The 13,221-nt window shown below is 41.8% G+C and overlaps 1 long non-coding RNA gene and 2 other non-coding genes across 3 annotated transcripts; all 3 read left to right on the forward strand.

The window, feature by feature from the left end:
• The first annotated feature begins 7,898 nt into the window (after positions 1-7,898).
• On the forward strand, positions 7,899-8,308 carry LOC122725837. The gene is made up of 2 exons (XR_006352759.1): positions 7,899-7,982; positions 8,192-8,308. It is a non-coding gene; the product is annotated as an uncharacterized LOC122725837 (long non-coding RNA).
• Positions 8,029-8,094, forward strand: LOC122727109. Its single transcript, XR_006353063.1, has one exon. It is a non-coding gene; the product is annotated as a small nucleolar RNA SNORD104 (small nucleolar RNA).
• Positions 8,309-8,344: 36 nt separating the features above from the next.
• LOC122727147 lies at positions 8,345-8,483 on the forward strand. The gene has a single exon (XR_006353097.1). It is a non-coding gene; the product is annotated as a small nucleolar RNA SNORA76 (small nucleolar RNA).
• The last annotated feature ends 4,738 nt before the right edge of the window (positions 8,484-13,221 follow it).

Genomic DNA, 13,221 nt, shown 5'->3' on the forward strand with positions numbered 1-13,221 from the left:
AGAATGGTTGGATCAGTTCACAGCTCCACCAACAATGCATTAGTGTTCCAATTTTCCCACAGCTTCTCCAACATTTATTATCTTCCTTTTTTGTCATTTTAGCCAATCTGATAGGTGTCAGGTGGTGCCTCAGAGTTGTTTTTATTTGCATCTCTCTAATCATTAGAGATTTAGAGCATTTTTTCATATGGGAATAGATAACTTTGGTTTCTTCATCTAGCTGCGTTTCTAACAAAATTAAATGGAAAAAAGAAAAGAATGAGCCTGTAAGGGGATGCCTGTCAGCTGAGGAATGATTGAACAAATTGCGGTATATAAACGTAATGGAATATTATTGCTTTCTAAGAAATGACAAAAGAGGTGATTTCAGGGGATTCTGGGTAGCATTAACTGATGATGTATAGGGCAGTGAGCAGAACCAGGAGAGCATTTTATACAAAGAAAAGGGGGATGGGGGAGGAGAAGAGAAGGCAGCAGCATTTATTAAGCCCCTTCTCTGTGCTGATCAGCACCAAGGACTTAAGGACTACAGATATTACCTTATTTGATCTCACCACAACCCTGTGAGGCAGAATCTATTATTATTCCTGTTTTACCATAGAGGAAAAGGAGGCATACTGAGATTATGATTTCTCTGGTGTCATACAGCTCATAAGTAACTCTGAAGTCAGATTTTAATTTGGGGCTTTCAGATGTCAAACCCAGTGCTTTAACCACTGTACCACCTAGCTTCTTCTAATGTACAATGTTATTAAAAACAATAACAAAAACCCAACTTGGAAAGACTTAAGAATTCTGGTCTCCAGAAGACTTAGAACAAAATATATTATCTGCCATCTTATTAACTCCAGGTAGAAAGATACACATTTTTGGACAGGGTCAATGCATGAATTTGTTTTGCTTGATTACATTTATTTATAAGAGCTTTTTTTTTTTCCTTTTTGATTTTCTAATGGAGGAGGCTGTAGAGTAGGGATTAGTAATCTTGATGGAAAACAAAAGTGGGCCATTTAAACTTTCTTTTTTGAAAAAGCCTAGAAGAGAACAGAAGGAATGTCAGAAGGAAGCACAGATTAAAAAGGATAGTCTTTGAAAGTAATGTGTGGAATTATCTATCTAGATCTATAGATATTTTAATATGTAATACACAGATATTTTACATATAACAGACACATATATACATATATGTACATATATACACATGCCCACACATATATAAACAAAGTGGATATTCATAGTTTCTCAAACAATTCTTTTGTGTTTCACTGTGTAAATGGACATGTTTGTGGATTTTTTTTTAGGGGATTAAGTACAAAATAAAAAATAGAATGATCAAAGAGAAAAAAACAAATCAGTGGTTTGGATATGCAACTAAAAAACAAATAAACAAACAAGAAAAGCAGCACAGAGGGGCAGCTAGTTGGGGCAGTGGATAGAGCACCAGCCCTGGAGTCAGGAGTACCTGAGTTCAAATCCAGCCTCAGACACTTAACACTTACTAGCTGTGTGACCCTGGGCAAGTCACTTAACCCCAATTGCCTCACCCCCCCCCAAAAAAAAGACTAAAAAAAAAAAGCCAACCAGAGGAGTTCGTATTTGATCCCAGAGGTAATAGAGAACTCCTGAGTTTTACTGAGGAGAGGCGTAACATTTTTGGACTTGTGCTTTAGAGCTATCACACTGATAGTTATGTAGATTATGGATTGGAGAAGTGAGAACCTTGGAGGCAGGGAGAAATATTAGGATGCTCTTAAAATGGTCCAGATGAGAAGAGATGCAGGGCTGGACTAGTGTGATTGTGAGGTGAGTGGAGATAAGGGGATGGATATGAGAAACGTGGATGTAGAATCCATTCTTGGAAACTGATTAGATATTTGGGGAGATGGTGAGTAAAGAATCCAACATAACTCCAAGGTTGGTAACCTGGGTGATTGAGAGAATAGTGGTACACTTAATGAGAAGTAAACAAGTTAGGAAGAGCTTCTGAAAAAAAGATGAATTCTGTTTTTGACATGTAAAGTTTGAGATGCTTACTTCCAGTTAGAACTTTTTTTTTCTTAGGTGAGGCAATTAGGGTTAAGTGACTTGCCCAGGGTCACACAGCTAGTAAGTGTCAAGGGTCTGAGGCCAGATTTGAACTCAGCTACTCCTGAATCCAGGGCTGGTGCTCTATCCATTGCACCACCTAGCTGCCCCAGTTAGAACTTTCTAATAGCTAGTTGATGATTTGGGACTGGAGCTCAGAAGAGAGAATAGGGTTGGTTATATAGCTATGGGAATCAGCTGCCTAGAGATGAAAACTGAGTCCATGGAAGCCGATGAGATCATCACATGGGAGAAAATAAATAAAATAAATAGAGAAAATGGCCCAGGACAGAGCTTTGAGGTATACACCCACAGTTAATGGACATGATATGGACAGAGATGTAGCAAAGGAGACTGAGGAACAGTTGGAAGGCCATGAAAAATCCAGAGAAGAGAGATTGTTTTGGGAAGGAGGGGGCCGTCAACAGTGTGAAAGGCTGTAGAGACAAAGAAGAATGAAAACTGAGTGAAGGTCAAAAAGACAGAGGCTCTGAGCCTCTCTGAAACCCATAAAGCTCACTTGTGATAGTCTGACTCTGTTCTGGACGCTGGTACATCCCTTCTTCTTGACCAACACGCACTCCCTACCATTTTCTGGAAACGACCATGTTTCTTACATAGTAGTTGGCATATGAGCAGTGCTTGTGCTATTGTGCTGGGGGTGGGTTGTGGGGGGCAGGCACAGTGATGTTATTTTCCTTTCTGTCCCCCATCTCCAGGTACCAATCTTTCCCAGCTCCACCCTCCAGGAATATTCTCTAATCAACTCAAGACCATGGGAAATAGTTACCCAAGGCGGCCACATCAGCAATACTGCTCCTAGATCACTTGCCACCTTCCCCTCTACAAAGGTTGCTTTTTTCACATGAGCAGAAATTAATTCATGGTTTTTTTTTTTTGGTCCCCTGTTCTGAGAAGTTATAAAAACATAAATTACACTGAGTAAGGTCCCAAAAATTCATTGTTGTTGGTTGTTGGTGGTGGTGGTGGTGCTGTTGTTCAGTTGTTTCACACTTTTCATGACCCTTTTTCGGGCATTCTTGGCAAAGATACTGGAGTGGCCTACTATTTCCTTCTCCAGTTCATCTTACAGATGAGGAAACTGATGCAAAGTGACTTGCCCAGGGTCACACAGCTAGTAAGTATCAAAGGGTGGATTTGAACTCCAGGTTTTCATAACTCCAGGCCTGGAACTGTATCCACTGAGCCACCTAACTGCCCCAAAGTTCTAGTACTTGTAAAATTCACTTTCTCTCTCTCTGTCACACACACACACACACACACACACTTCCCCCTCCGCAAACCCCCTGTACTCAACTACCAATGGCCTCTCTCCTTCTGCCACCCTTTCCACAAGAATACACAGGTAAGCAACAAAATACAAAATAGTTAACTACTTTATTAGAAAGAGAAACAGATTAATAAAAACCATTCACGAACAGAAAGCAAATAAAATTCTTCAGAAACAAAGATTGGGAATAGAAGCTCCTCTCAACGAGTGAAACAAAGGATGGGAAAGTGAAAGACCACCATGTTCTCTTCCCAGAAGAAGCAAAGGCTTTGCCCTGCATCTGTTTCATGGGGTTCCAGCACTACTTGGCCACAGTCATTGTTTTATTTTCTCATTTTGGCTCCCCTGCCAGGTGACACATGGTGGCAGCAGCAGCAGTCAAAACCTGGTTATTGGGTGTCTTTGTCTTCATTTCCACTGGTTCCAGTGAAAATTATCTCCAAATGAGATAATATTTATAAAGCGCTTGGTACACAGTAAACTATTTACTATTTAGCCTTTACAAATATTATCTCATTTGATCTTCACAACTACCCTGGGAAGTAGGTGCTACTGTGATCCTCATTTTATAGTTGAGGAAAATGAGGCAGACAGAAGCTAAGTGACTTGCCCAGAGTCATAAAGCTAGGAAGTATCTGAGGCTGGATTTGAATTCAGGTCTTCTTGATTCCAGGACTAGTATTCTATCCACTATGCCCTCTAGTGGCTTTGGTTTTTCCTGGATCCCCATTGTGCCTGTCTCCCATGCTTGTTCCAACTCCATGCTCACAGGTCTTGCTCCTTTTTGAGTGTACATTTCTCTTTCCTGAAACAGTAAGGTCTAGGTTAATGATCAGAGGGTCCCAATAATTCTCCAGGGGCATGAGTAGGAGGCCAGTGGAAATTTCTGTCCACTTGTGACATCTTTTCCAATGCCCAGTTACATTCCTTCCTAAGGTTAGAAATTTTGCAGTCTCCTACAAAGTCAGTCTTGGTCCAGCTAACATCTATCATTATACTTTACAGCACAAAATAAACATTAGCTCTTAACAGAATAAGGGATCCCTGTGTCCAAGAGATGCGTTCAGTGTCAGGCTGCCATTTATAACAAACATATATAAACAATATGTTTAATAGAGATAACAGTATAAAGTAGGGTAGGCAGTAGATAGTACAGTAGAGTACTAGTCTTGGAATCTTGAAAGCTCATCTTCCTCAGTCCAAATCAAGCCTCAGATATTTACTAGCTGTGTGACCCTGGGCAAGTCACTTAACCTGGTTTGCCTCAGTTCCCTCATCTATAAAACGAGCCGGGGAAGAAAATGGTAAACCACTTCACTATCTTTGCCAAGAAAACTTCAAAAGGGGTCTCGAAGAATCTAACTGAACTGAAATTTACTAGCTTTGTAACCTTAGGCAAGTCACTTAATCCATTTTACCTTAGTTCCTTATCTGTAAAATGAACTGGAGAAGGAAATGGCAAAGCACTCCAGGATCTTTGCCAAGAAAACCCCAAAAGTCAAAATGACACCACAGTGTAAAGTATTGTTTGATACAAGGCTTTGGTGACTACTTGTCTAAATTACACGCAGGGCATATTACATGCACATGTCATAGAAATTCATGCATATCCATAGAACAAGCAATTACGTATAACAGCAACACAGAAGCAAGAACATCAGTGAGCCTACAGAGTAGGAAGACATAAATAAATGCCAGTGCATGCATGTTCATGCTCTCATGTGCATGCACACACACAGAGCCACAATTATGCATACTGAACAGACAAATGTATCAAGGGTACATGCATGGTACTAGAACAAAAGCAAATGATCATGAATAAGAAAATAATAAAATAAAAGCAACCTCAAAACATGCCATAATTAATATGCACATGAATGAACATAAACAATTCCATGTAAAACCCACAGTATATGATAAACATTAGCATTTTCCTCTGATTACAAATGTCATCACTTCTTCATTTTCCTCTGTGTAACATCCGAAATTGATTTGAAAACTTGACAATACTTTATATAGTTATTATCAAGAGTTATTATTATTAAGTTATATATTACATACCATTATTAAGTTATTATTAAGCTTAGCAGGAATGAGAGAGAAAGGTGTAACTATGAGAGGTTGTGACCAGAGATGGGGCTTTCACAGTTTGAGATTCTGAAGGGAGAGCAATTCTGTGTGATGATGTGGCCAAGCCTTGACTAGACTGGTGTGTGCTGGAAGAGGAATGGAGGTATATGAGAACTCACATTTAGATACCATCTTAAGATTTATAGCAAAGTAATAATAACAATAACAATAATAACTAATATTTATATGGTACTTTAGGGTTTACCAAGCACTTTACAAATATGTTCTCATTTGATCAGCACAACAACCCTGGGGAGTAGGTGCTATTATTATGTCTATTTTAGAGATGACAAAACCAAAGAAGATAGAAACATGTCTGGGGTCAAATCTGAACTCAGACCTCTCTTATTTCAGATTCAGCCTTCTATCCACTATACCATCTAGCCACCTCTAAGTACTTTCCTCAGATAGGACCAGTATCATCCCCATTTTATTGATGAACAAAATGAAGGAAGCAGACCTTAATTATTTTCTGTCTGTTCTTGTTCTCTAATTAATAATACTTCGCAATTACGTAGCACTTTCCCCCAGTCAGTCAATGAAGAAACTTTTATTAAGCCCTTGCTACGTACCAGGCATTATGAAGTAGGTAGTAAAAGTAATTGTTCTTTTCTATCATATTTACAAGGAAACAGGGTGAGAGAAGGGTCCCATAGCTAGTAAATGCCAGACCTGGATTAAATCTACTTTTAAAGTGATTTTGAACTTATTTGGTAGCCCAGTGGCTGAGTGGTCATGAAGTCAGGAAGTCAGGAAGACCTGAGTTAAAATCTGGCCTCAAACGCTTAGTAGTTGTGTGACCCTGGGCAAGTCACTTAACCACTTGGCCTTACTTTACTCCTCTGTAAAATGGGGGAAATAATTGCACCTACCTCACAGGGTTGTTTTAAGGATCAAATAAGAATACTTATGGCAAGCACTGTACAAACTTCAAAGCACTATACAACTGTTATTATGGTTGTTACTACTGCAGTAGCCACTACTACTAAAAGCCAAAACAAAGACAGCTAGATGGTGCATTGAACAGAGTGCTCAACCTGAAATCAGGAAGACCCAGTCCAAATCCACTCTATCACTTGCTAGCTGTGTGACAATGAGCAAATCACTAAATTACTCTCAGTCTCAGTTTCCTTATATGTCAAATGGGAATAATAAAATAGCACCTGCCTCCCAGAGTTGCCACGAGGATGAGATAATATTTATGAAGAAATTTGTAAATCTTAAAATACGGTATATAAATGCTAGCTGTTAGAAAATAAAATTAAAAATAAAGACAAGAAGGATTGTGATGGGTGAATGCAAGTAGATTCTAACTAACTATGGAGCACAGTCTCTGCAAAGGCATAGAGTGAGGAACTGGCCAGAGGTGTAGTGGAGCAGGTCATAACACCTTTGAAATCCACAAATGCTACAAATCAGGCCTTGATTCATTATTTTGTTGATTGTCTAGACTTCTTAATAATGCAAATGATACTTACAAGTGTGTCATTCGCAAAGAATTGGAAAATGAGGGAATGCCCATCAACTGGGGAATGGCTGAACAAGTTGTGGTATATGAATGTAATGGAATACAATGTGTGGTAAGAAATGATGAGCAGGCAGATTTCAGGAAAACCTGAAAAGACTTCCATGAACTGTTTTAAGTGAAGTGAGCAGAACCAAAAGAACACTGTACACAGAAACAGCAACATAGTGCGATGATCTACGACTTAGCTCTTCTTAGCAATCCAAGACAATTTCGAAAGACTCAGGATGGAAAATGTTCTCCACATCCAGAGAAAGAACTATGAAGACTGAATGTAGATGGAAACATACTAATTTCACTTTTTTTGGTTGTTTTTGTTTCTTCTTTATTGTGGTTTTCCCCTTTTGTTCTGAATCTTCTCTCACAACATGACTAATGTGGAAACATGCTTAACCCGATTGTACAGTATAACCTACATCAGGCTGGTTGCTGTCTAGGGGAGGGGGGATGGGAGGAAGAAAAATTTGGAACTCAAAATCTTACAAAAATGAATATCGAAAACGATCTTTATATGTAATTAGGTAAAAATAAAATTAAAATTAAAAAAATTAAAAGTGTAGCGTGCGTGTATACATTTTTCCCCCCTGAAAGGCTGTTGTTAACTATTTACTAGAGCATCCAAAGGACGCAGTTTGGCTGGAACTTAGAGCGTTCGAAGGTGAAGTAAAATTTAACTTACTTAAGAGGGAGCCAAATCTTGCAGAAAACAGGAGCACCTCTTTCGTCCTCTCCTGGTCTCTTTCACGTCTCTATGGTTGATATAGAGCTGTCCTATGGACTAGACGCCTCGGCGAGAATGGCCAATCCAAAGACGACTCTAGAATCACATGCTTAGATTCTTATCGGTTATTGGTTGCCTTCGGTAAAGCCCGCCCCCTTCTGCTCCCGCCTTCGGCTTTAACTTGCGGCCCGCGCAGGCGCTGGGTCTTTTCGATTCAGCGCTGGTCTCAGGTAAGTTGTGCGTATTGGCTCGGGAGTGGGGTGGAGGAAGCTGGCGGCGGTGATGACAACTATGAAAGCGTGTTAGACTACTGAATACCGTGAAGTGAATTGGAATCTGAGCCAAGGCCCTACCGAGTGCTCTGGGTCGGGATTCTACCACCTAAGGGACCTTTCGCTGACTTTGTCCTCTCCCCTCCCCTCCCCTTTCCCCGCCGCAGGTCCCAGCGTGTCCGGACGTCGAGACGGAGCCGTTCTGCGCACGCGCGCCCCTACGACCTCTGCCGTCCCTCCCCATTGTGTAAAAACTGCCAATAAAGAAGGTTCCCAAGGTCTTAGTCTCATCTCGCGTGTATGTCTGTCTGATGTCAGTCGCACTTGCCTTTGAACCCGAGGAACGCCTGTGCTGTGGTATCCCGGGCCAAGCAGCAGTGCAAGAGCAGCCCTGGCTTGTTTATAACTGGTTCCGCTCAGCCCAAATTTGAGCGGTTCTTTTAAGGACAAGCGACATAGGACGCGACCCCCACTTTGAGTCTAGGGTCACAGGGTGGGGGTGGGAGAGGAATAGAAATGCTAAACACGTGGTTATTGGTAGGAAGCTGCCCCCAAGTGCATCCTTCGTGCAGTTAATCACCACTCTGTGCCCTCTGGCGGGTATTGCTAAGTACAGATCTATAAGGACATTGAAATAGACAAACACGTGTGTGATTACGGGTAAAGCTTTTTAAAAAGCATTAGCCGGGCAGCTAGGTGGATAAAGCACCAGCCCTGGATTCAGGAGTACCTGAGTTCAAATCCGGCCTCAGACACTTAACACTAGCTGTGTGCAAGTCACTTGACCCCAATTGCCTTACCGACCCCCCCCCAAAAAAAAAACCCCATTAGCTAGGTTATTTGGGCAGCACTAGCTGCTGGGTGGGATCAGGGAAGTGTTGAATGGCGGTGGCACTGGAGTTTTGAAGGAAATTAAGCATTCTGAGGGGAGGAAGGACATTCAGGTACAGGACTGAAAACGGGCAAAGCGGCTGGAGACGATGTGAGGAGACCAAGAAGGTCGTTTTTGGCCCCAGTTTAGAATGCATAGTAATGTGGTAGATCTGGTTATTGAGGTGGTGAAATCTTAAAAGTGCTTACAAATGTTTAAATTGAAATAGCTCCTATTTAAGAAGCTTGCAGTCTAAAGGGGGAGACTTGAAGCATATGTTTTTGTGGGGAAAATGTTATGGGGAAATAGGTGGGTGTTTGGGATAGGAGTTTTTAGGAATTCCTCTTCAAAGAATTTCACCCTCTTGCACACAAATCCAATTAGGATAAAATAGTTTATGTTGTGGGGAAATTGGGTGGGGGGAGTTGGGGTCCTTACGAATTCCTCTTTAAAGAATTACACCCTCTTGGGGCAGCTAGGTGGCGCAGTGGATAGAGCACTGGCCTTGGAGTCTGGAGTACCTGAGTTCAAATCCAGCCTCAGACACTTAACTAGCTGTGTGACCCTGGGCAAGTCACTTAACCCCAATTGCCTCACTAAAAAAAAAAAAAGAATTACACCCTCTTGCACACAAATCCAGTAGAATAAGATAAGTTTATTCAGGGACTGGGGAAGGGAAACCAAGAGAGAAATCCTTGGACTTCTCATGGGGAGAAGGCTTGGCACAGAACTTGACTCTGAGATATCAATCTCCTTGAGCAGGAGATAGGCAGGTACTTTTTTATAGAGGACTGATGGGGGTGATCATCTGACTATAAAGCTCCCTTATTGAGGGAGGACCATCCTCCAGTGGTGGTGGCTGGAGGAGTTGGGTGAGGCAAGGCTGTGGAGCTCTCAAGCTGTCTCTGCTTCTCATGCCACAAAAGGAGCAGCCACTCCTAATCTTAACTCCCCAGGGGTAAGGGAGACTGGAATGAAGGGTGGTGGTTCTGGATGCCACTTATCTTTTTAGGTGTGTTTTTGTCTTTTGGTTTAGTTTCTCAAGGTTCTTTGATTTACCCTAGAGAACTTCTGGGGTATGCTAGGCCCATAACTTTAAGGAACTGTCAGAGGCCTTAGGACAGTGCTTGGGGTTTTTTTTGTTTTGTTTTGTTTTAGTGAGGCAATTGGGGTTAAATGACTTGCCCAGGGTCACACAGCTATTAAGTGTCAGGTGTCTGAGGCCGGATTTGAACTCAGGTACTCCTGAATCCAGGGCCAGTGCTTTATCCACTGTGCCACCTAGCCGCCCCTTAGGAGTAGTCTTAGAGAAGATATTTTGGTAGTTAATTATCAGGGATTTGAGGCAAGCCACTCACTGGAGTGAAGGGCTCTTGGGTTTTAGCCTCCATTAGAGCCCCCATAGCAAATATCCCCCCAACATCTGATCTTGTCCTCCTTTTAAAAATTCCTATCTCTGGCTCATCCTAATCCAATTTGTGTGCGTTTCTGTATTTTTGTCAATTTTACCTTCCTGCACACTGCTCCGAAATTGATTTGCTGTGGGTGCTAGCAGTCACCCACCCCTGGGATGTGCTAACCTTCTGTCTGCTACTTTGGGGAACCGTTTCAAGGCTTAGCTGATTTTACCCCCTCCTGGCAATCTTTCCTTGACCTTTCACCACTATGCCCGCCCTTTTTTTAGTTCTCTGTTCCCTTCTGTTTCTTTGTTTACATGTAACCTTCCAGAAGCTTGCTTGGCTTAATTGAATTCAAGGGAGTAGATTAAGTCTTGTAGGTGAAATTAAGCTGGGAGTAGGGAGTAAAGAGGTAGAGATGAGGGTCCAGAAAATGCCAGGTGTGTATTAACACCAGTAAAAACGGAGGAAGTCTGTAGAGTCTAACAGTCTGCCCTCAAGCTTGCTTTCAAATGGAGGAGGCAACTTAGTTCCCCCTTCTGTGGGGGGCCAGGTATGCATGGGGGTAGGTGCTTAATGTTTTAGAGCAAATGACAGGGAACCGTTGCAAGTTATGAGGGAAGCTGGGGAAACCTTAAGAGGGGAGGAGAGGAGGAAGCATTTGAAGTGTCTTCTGCAGAGAGACATAGGTTGGAGATAAGAGAACCATCTCTTGTAAATTTAGTTTGTGCCCTTTTCTGGTCTTAGTGTTGGGACCACTGAATGTTGGTCCCCAGGTACTTCTCTATACTCACTTGACATTGATTCCCATGGGTTTGATTATGTCTGAAGTTGATTTCCAGATGTATAGGTGCAGACCTGGTCACAAGTCAAGTGGGAATAGCTCACAGGACAATTTGAAAGGTTAGAATCCACACTGTCACGGGGTAGCTCAAATTCATGTCCAAATCTCCTCTCCCTTTTTAAAGTTTCCCATTACTTCTAAGGCACAGGTCTGTTTTTGACTCCTGGCATTCAACCCATACCTAAGCAGTGGCCAAAGTGACATTTTTATTTCCATGACATCTCAAATCTGTCCCCTTCCGGCTGTCATTACTGGTCACCTGAACTGTTGCAACACTTCTGAGATCTGTCTTGTTACTTAGATGCCAAAGTGATTTTCCTAAAAGTGCAAGGCAGCTAGGTGGCACAGTGGATAGAACACCGGCCCTGGAGTCAGGAGAACCTGAGTTCAAATCCGGCCTCAGACACTTAACACTTACTAGCTGTGTGACCCTGGGCAAGTCACTTAACCCCAATTGCCTCACCCTTCCCCCAAACCAAAAAAAAACCAAAACCCCAAATAAAGTGCAAGACTCCTAAAGTGTGTCACTCCATTGCTAAGTAAACTTTAGTATCTTCCTATTACCTCTAGAGTCAAAAATAAAGTGGCACTTAAGTGTGGCCCCTTCCTATTAAAAAAAAAAAAATGTTCTTTCCTGGTTAACAAGCATGTAGTGTCAGTAGGAATACAAAAGAAAGGAACTGCTCTCAAGAAACTCAGTTCAATGGGGGAACATGATAACACAAACATCTATGTATAAATATATAAAGGATAAATTGGAGAGAATCTCAGGGATTGTATACTGAAAGGAACACAGCCCTCTCTGGATTTAACCCTGAGAAAAGTGAATCATGAAGACCTAGGTTAAAATCCCACCCCCAAAACCTTACTTCACCATCTCTGATTCTGACCATTTAACCATTGTTTCCTCATCTGTAAAGTGGGGCTGAAGAAGAGGATGGACAAACCTCTTGGGTCCTTTCCAACCCTAAAACTTATGGCTTGGAATGTACTTTGCTTTGGCTGCCCATCATACTTGCAAAGCTCTCCCTCTTGGAATCCCAGAATTCAAGACTCAACTCTCCCCCCCCCCCTTTTTTCTGGTGAGGCAATTGGGGTTAAATGATTTGCCCAGTGTCAAGTGTCTCAGGTCAAATTTGAACTCAGGTCTTCCTGAATCCAGGGCTGGTGCTTTATCCATTGCACCACCTAGCTGCCCCAAGACTCAGCTTTAATATCGCCTATAGGAAGCTTTTCCCAGTCCCTTAAGCTGTTAGTGTGTATTATGCCTATATGACTCCCATTAGAATGTGATCTTGAGGGTAGGGATTTTTTATTTTTGGCACTTGTGCCATGAACTGCTTTAAAAAAAAAAATCTAAATATATGTCATGTCCGAGTTTTCATGGCAGAGATCCTGGAATAGTTTGCTATTTCCTTCTGTAGTTCATTTTACAGATGAGGAAACTGAGGCAAACAGTGAAGTGACTTGCCCAGGGTCACACAGATAGTGTCAGACCAGATTTTAACTCAGGAAGATGAGTCTTCTTGATTCCAAGCCCATTCTCTCCACTTTACCACCTAGATGCCCTGATTTAAATAAATTGAAATGTTAAACATGCAGTGTACAAACAAGCATGTTTATATAGCAAGAAGAATAGATGAAACTAAATCTTACGTATGGCTTTTTAAAAATGTTTCACTAGGGGCAGCTAGGTGGTGTAGTGGATAGAGCACCGGCCCTGGAGTCAGGAGGACCTAAGTTCAAATGTGGCCTCAGACACTTAATACTTAGTAGCTGTGTGACCCTGGGCAAGTCACTTAACCCCAATTGCCTCACCGAAAAAAGTTTCACTGATGCTCTTTGGCATAGTAGTCACTACCCTTCGTTCCCTACCCTACTGACCCCAAACTCAAAACCCCTCCCTAATAACTAATAAGTAAACAAATCCACACATTGAGCTTATTTGAAAATGGGGGTCAAGTTTCATACCTCTAGTTCTCTGCCAGAGGTGAAATGCATGACCCTAATCATGGTTATTGTGTTAATCATAGTTTTTCAGTTATTTCCTTCACAAGAGTTTAGTTGTGCAACTTATTCTGGTTC

The sequence above is a fragment of the Dromiciops gliroides genome, chromosome 4, assembly GCF_019393635.1.
Source record: "Dromiciops gliroides isolate mDroGli1 chromosome 4, mDroGli1.pri, whole genome shotgun sequence".
Classification (NCBI taxonomy): domain Eukaryota; kingdom Metazoa; phylum Chordata; class Mammalia; order Microbiotheria; family Microbiotheriidae; genus Dromiciops; species Dromiciops gliroides.